A 7,223-nucleotide genomic window follows, 5' to 3' on the forward strand; every position below is an offset into this window, starting at 1 on the left:
AGGGAAAATTAGGGAATGACAGAAAGAACTCAGTGTATTTCACATGGAGGAGACATTCCAAGGAGAAAATGACTGCCTGGCATAAATATGGAATGAGTGATTAGAGGTCCTGTGAATGGCTCATGAAATAGAAAGACAGTCTGTGGTTGGAAGAAATTTGTCTGTAGTGGTTAGAACTACCCATGAAAGCCTGTTACAATAGAAAATTTCTGTGAGAGACAAAACAAATTGGGAGCAAGCATACTGTGATGCTGCGGAAAGGGTTGGTCAGGAATTGAATCTCATTTATCTTTGCATCGGGGGTTGCTCTTCACTGGATGACCAGGAATTCAAACAAATTATTTTTTGCCTCGACTGACCCTTTTGTCTGACCCCAGTGTCAGTTCATCCCACAAATTTCAGAGATAACCAAAGAGAAGCTCATCCCTAAATTTTGCTAATGGACTCAGGTTCTTTAGTATTTCACCTTCCTTTTCTCTAGATTTCAATGTTTCCCAAGTTCCATGATTATAGTACATTATTATGATTTTCATCATATCTTCACAAAGTCTACTTAATTTCCTTTAAACTGACTTTTAGTGTAAATAAACGTATCTTTATAGGACACTTTACATTATTCCACAGGAGAAATTAACAAGTGTTAATAGAGTGCTAAAGGCATGTTAACATGGAACACAGACTTCTTTATTAATGTAATTAGAAGGAATGGGGAAAGAAATAACTTCCTCCGCAATTCAGTGATATTTGGTTCCAATATCTGCCTACCATTTAAAATAATTTTGAGTATTACCGAGCCTTTCAGTGATATGGTCAATGTCTAGGGTCTTATGCTTTTGATATTCATTGAGCTGAGATCTTTGGATGTAGGATCTAGTACAGAAGAATTTTTGCTCTGATGTGTATTCTGTAGTTTTTCTCTTTTATCTCAAACTTCTCTGGTATTATCCTCTACCTGTATTGGGCATCCATTTGCTTCATGCTCTTTATTGCAACATAGACATACCTCAGAGATAATACAGATTTGGTTCCAGACCACAACAGTTAAGCAAATACGATGATAAAGTGAGTGAGATGAATTTTTTAGTCTCCCAGTGCATATAAAATTTATATTCACATTATACTGTGCAATAACATTTAAGTGTGCAATAGCATTCTGTCCAGAAAAACAATGTACATGACCTTACTTAAAAAAATACTCCTTTCCAAAGAGCTGACAAGATGGCAGAAGTAGAGAAGAAGAAGCATACCTTCTACGAGTTCATCTACCATGGCGTGGACCTTGAGCAACTGCTGGACGTATCCTATGAGCAGATGATGCAGTGGTTCTGTGCCCGGCAGCAGCAGAGGCTGAACTGGGGTTTGCAGAGGAAGCAGCACTCACTGCTGGAGCACCTGGAGGAAGCCAAGAAGGAGGCTTCCCTGATGGAGAAAACTGAGGTGTTGAAGACACACCTGCAGGACACGATCATCCAGCCTGGTGGATAGGGGCAGCATGGTGGGCAGTATGGTGGGTGTCTGCAATGGCAAGACCTTCATCCAGGTGGAAATCAAGCCCAAGATGATTGGCCACTACCTGGGCGAGTTCTTTATCACTTCTACATCTGGCCCCCAGCGTTGGGGCCACCCACTCCTCCCACTTCATTCCCCTCAAGTAAACCTATTCAGCCAATAAAGACACAGCTTTCTCTTAAAAGAAAAATTCTTTATTGATGAAAAGTGCTAACCATCTTTGGAGCGTTCAGCATCTCCTAATCTTTTAGTTGATGGAGGCTCTTGCTCCTTGTTGGTGGCTGCTGTCTCATCAGGGTGGTTGATGAAGTTTGGGGTGGCTGTAGCAATTGCTTTAAAAAGACAACAGTGGAATTCGTCGCACTGACCGACTCTTCCTTTCATGAGTAATTTCTCTGTAACATGTGATGCTGTTTGATAGCATTTTATCCACAGAAGAACTTGTTCCAAATTTGGAGTTAGTCCTCTCAAACCCTGCCACTGCTTTATCAACTAAATTATGGAATATTCTAAAACCATTATTGTCATTTCAACAGTCTTCACAGCATCTTCACCAGGAGTGGATTCCATCTAAAAAACAAACAAACAAACAAAAAAAACACACACTTTTTTGCTTATCCATGAGAAACAACCTTTGATCCTTTAAAGTTTTATCATAAGATTACAGCAATTCAGTTCCGTCTTCAGGCTCCACTTCTAATTCTGGTTCTCTTACTGTTTCCACCATCTCTGCAGTCAGAACACGTACAACATTTACCAATTAAATTTGCCATTTTATAATGCATACTTTTTGGTGCCTCCAGATAATTATAATAGTAACATCGTAGATCACTGGCCACAGATCACCATAACAAATATATTAATAATGAATAAGTTTGAAATACTCTGAGAATTACCAAAATGTGACACAAAGTGAGTAAATGCTATTTAAAAAATGATGCTGTTATACTTGTTCAATGTAGGGTTGCCACAAACCTTTAATTTGTAAAAAAAAAAAAAAAAAAATGCAGTATCTGTGAAACACAGTGAAGCAAAATGCAATGAAAGGAGGTATGCTTATATATGACCTGAAAGAGGACTCTTTTTTTTCCCCTTGAGTATTTCTATTATGAAATCCTCTGACCTCTTAGTTTATCTGTGTAACTACTATTATTTCCCTGTGTAACTACTATTATAAGCCGTAATGTTGATGATGAATCCTAAGATTCTACTTTTAATACTTACTTGCTCTCTCTAGATAAACTCTGACTAGTTACCAGTAATAAAAAGGTTTGGTAAGAATGGTATTAAAGATGAATCTGTTTTAATACATCCAGGAACAGACACCTCATTGAAAATGTAAAATCCGTTCCCACGTGAGCCTTGGTTTTGGAATCGTGTGCTGAGTGTGAGAAAAAGGCTAAATGATTAATGACAGGGTCTTGCATGGAGAAGGGAATCAGTTCTTTGCACTGAACATCCTAGTGATAAATGCTAAATCTGAAATGTGTCTGTGATTTTACCCCATTACAGTTGGCATTCTGCAACTTCCAGAAGGTGTGTGATATTCCATAAAGAACATAGGCCTTTGAATCTGACAAGTCTGCGTCTGACTCTAAATTCCTCTGCTAATTAACTGTGAGGCTCTGGGCTAGTCATTGAGTCATCCCAGGCTGTATTTGCTTTATCAGAATATTGAAATAAAAATGTCTTCATGCAGGATCATGAGACATCTCAACACAGGAGTCTTTGAAATAAACCTGGTATAATACTTGTGAGGTTTACGTAGTAGGTCTACTTCCCTGCATGTCTCAGAGTGGTACACAAAAAGACTAACATAAAGGATCTTGGAAGGATATTGTCAAATATTAAAGGAGTCACTCTGTAGGAAGAGGAAAGAAAGGAATCTCAGAAAATTAACTGTACTTGAAAAGTAAGGTTGCTTACTTTCATCAATTTGAAATGTTAAAATACATTAGACTTATCATCAGGCTGTTTTAGGAATACCATTGTCTAAACCAGTGTAAACTTTATTTACAGAAATCCTCTAAACAGAACCATGTTATTTTTCTCCTTTTTTATTAATAAAGTTTTCATTTCTTGATGTTATTTAGCAATATCTAATTCTTAAGAAAAAAGTAAGTAAAAAAGGAGATAGAATATGAATTATATTCAGACCCGTGCATGAATGAGCTCACAACACACACACACACACAAACACACACACAACCTGCAAGAATGCTTCTTGATATTCTATGATGGTTAAGAAAAATGAATGTGTTTGGGAATTACTGTTCAGTAGTTTAGAAAATGGGATTTAAGATTGGTTTAAATAAGGTGATAAAGACCTTTCAGCCTTTTTCTCTTTTGTTTTATATAGTTACATTTTTTTTAATAATCATTTTCTTTGCCCAGCAGTGTACCCTAGGTAGATATCTACATGTTTGACATAATGAAACAATGTCATTACTCTATTCTAAAAAATTCCCAGTATAATAATAAGCCAAAGAACTTCTCACCTACTACAAATATCTGTGTCAAAAGGAAGGAGAATTGCATAGACTGGAGCTATTTCCTGCTCCTCAGACCTCCATATCTGGATGTCTTTTTTCATAGTGTAAGCTATAAATTGAATGGCATAATTTGATGATGGACATAGAACTGTATATTAGTTTTTATTTTGACAAAATCATTAACATCACATAGGTTGAAAAATGAATCACGAGGCCCTAAGCCTGCCTTAGAAGATTGCACTTCATAAACTGAATTGCTCACATGGGCAACATTTTGGTGGAAGTTATAGATTTTCTAGCATATCTCTGATAGATAGGACTAATATAACTTCAATAAAAACTCTGGATATGTCAATATAAAATTTTCCCTACCATTGAAAGATGTAAGATACTCCAACTAATAAATCGGATGACAACCTATTCCTTAAGGTATACTAACATACATATTGGGTTACAACAAGCAGCAAAATCATCGAGGTAATAAACCACAGCCACAGAGGGGCCATTGGAGAAGGTTTCTTTCCATTGCAAGAGCCTGAATGGTGTCTGTAGGTATGAAATCACCACCCCCAGCATGTTAATTGCCAGTAATTGACTCAGCTATATGTGCAATGATTTAGAACTACATATAAATGTTACCTGAATGCCATATATGTCACTTATACTTATGAAACTCCACATGAATTCTAGGGATGTTCAACTGTGAAACATACCAGTAATGCATCTTGTGTTTAATGTAACAGTTTGCCCTTGATATATGAGCTTGATACCTAAAAATATCTGGTTAGATGGTAGTGGTAGTATTCAGTGGTATTCGAAATTTTGTGGTTGCATGAGGCTCTATATTTTAATATATTTTTAATTTTATATTTTATCTATATATATTTTAATATATATCTAATATGTAGAGCCTCATACTCTATATTGCTTTATCTATATATAAATATAGATATCTCATGCTCTATATCTATATTAAAAGAGATTAAAAATAATAGCATCTTATCAGGCTTTGATACTTGAAAATTGAAAGTTATAATATCTCTTAAGGCTAAGGGGGTTAAATTTTGAAGCAAGAAGTGAAATTCATGGTAGCTAAGAGATGTTAGTTTCCTTGTCTCACCCATTCTACTTTGGATAGTGTATTCTATTTCATCTTTTTTGGGGTAATAAATCTCCCCCTTCTCTTCTGTATTAGTCGAGGTTCTCTAGGGAAGCAGAGCCAATTGGGTGTGCATATATATTTAGGGGGATTTATGCTAAGGAACTGGCTCACACAATTATGGAGGCTGGTAAATCCAGAATCTGTAACTCAAGCCCAAAGGTCCTCTGCTGCCTGAATTCCCTCTTGATTGTGAGAGGTCAAGCTTTGTTTAATTTAGGCTTTCAGCTGATTAGATGAGACCCATCATATTATGGAGAGCAATCTGCTTTACTCGGAGTTCTTCAATTTAAATGTTAATGTCATCACAAAATATCTCACAGAAACATTCAGAATGTTTTACCAGATCTGGTGCTGTGTTCCAGCCAGGTTGACATATATGTAACTATCACACTGGTCTTTCAGAAACATATTACTGTGTCTTGTCCAAACATTGTTCTTCTTTATCCAGAATCCTACTCCTTGCAACTGAGGTTTAACTTGACTAGATTTTGTTAACTGATGACAGCAGGTTATAAAATAGATATTCTGAAAAAAAATTAAAACTTTTATAAAATACATTAACTAGGAAGGAGGTAAATTTTATTTTTAATCTTTGTAGGTACTAGTCAGGCACATTGATTTTCAGAGGTCTAAATGTACATCACATCAAATATATTAAAAAGCTTTAAAATGTCAGTTTTTATATTAAATTGAAAGACTTTTTATAGTTGGCTTTTATAAAAATTTGGCCATGAGTAACTTACTTAGTTTAAAATTGAGTATCCTTTTTCAGCAAACATTAGTGCTTACTTAACGGCTATTGCAAAGTCAGAAAACTTAATCTACAACATATTTTCCATATGATGGGTATTTTTTGATGGCTAATGTAACATTTTATTTATTTAAAAATTAATGAGTTTTCTTAATGCTCTTTTTAGACACATAAATATTAATTCATATTTGTGATTTTGCATTTTTCATGTTACTTAACCTCTTTTGCTTAGTGTCTCTATTTGAAAATTGAGGATATTAGTGAATGTCTCTTAGGGAGGCCGTGGGTGTTATTCTTGGGAACAAATAGGACAGGACTTTGAACTTTAAAATATTGTGTTTTTATTTCTTCCAAACAGGATAGTTTCTCCTTGCAGAAACTCCTTTAATTTTTTTCTTGTTTCCTGTCACTTTCTCTCAGATTCAGAATATCTTTCTTGTCTTTGAAAGGCTTATGGGTGGCAGTCATGGTGATGATCATGATCAGTGGAAAAACTCAATCGTTTTTCTCTGAATTTGAAGAAATCATCTATCATGTTCTCTGTTACTCTCCCTAACCATAGTCCCTGAATGAATAAAACTCTCCTCCCGTCCAGAAATTGAGACCAGGGATATTGTTATCTTTATGACTAATTCCTACTTTAATTCTGAACATAGGCAGCAAACAAGTTAATTATTGTCAGTGGTTTGGACTATAGTCTGTAGAGAGTTTAAATCTTTCCATATGAGACAGAAGCACAGTAATCACCCTCTGATCCCAACAATGATCTTAGAAAGCAACTAAGATTAAAGATTAGACTCCAATGACTCTAATTTTTTTTCTCAACAGCTGTGATAAGTATTTGCCTCTCAAATTTGATTGTATCCTGTCTTAGAAAAACACACCTGTTTAGAAAACATTCCACCACTCACTCTCCAGACTTAATTTTGGTGAAAGATCACAGATTGGGCTTATATTATTGCCAAAATTATTCTACCTGGTAAAAAAACAAACAAACAAACAAAACTGCTTAACAAAGTAACTCTATTATTCATTGCTTCTGTTGCTCTGACTCATAGTTTAACATAGTCATTCACAACACTTTTAAATTCAATCTAACAGACTGAACTCATGTTGGACATTGTAGGAATCAAAAGGTATCTAAGAAGTAGGGATATCCTCAAGTATCACAAAATAGAATTGAAGAGATTAAGATTTCAATGTTAATGGTTCCTGGAATTTTAAATTTTAAGGGATGTGAGAAAATGAAACCACAACAAAAAATAATGTGTATAAATCTGTATTACATTTTACATGTAAAAGTGGTCTC

At 35.2% G+C, this 7,223-nt stretch overlaps 1 pseudogene; it reads left to right on the forward strand.

The window, feature by feature from the left end:
• The first annotated feature begins 248 nt into the window (after positions 1 to 248).
• On the forward strand, positions 249 to 1,655 carry LOC101677539 (annotated as a pseudogene).
• Positions 1,656 to 7,223: the final 5,568 nt, after the last annotated feature.

The sequence above is a fragment of the Mustela putorius genome, unplaced genomic scaffold (genome assembly GCF_011764305.1).
Source record: "Mustela putorius furo isolate JIRA1106 unplaced genomic scaffold, ASM1176430v1.1 tig00000174_pilon_pilon_pilon, whole genome shotgun sequence".
In the NCBI taxonomy this organism is placed as follows: domain Eukaryota; kingdom Metazoa; phylum Chordata; class Mammalia; order Carnivora; family Mustelidae; genus Mustela; species Mustela putorius.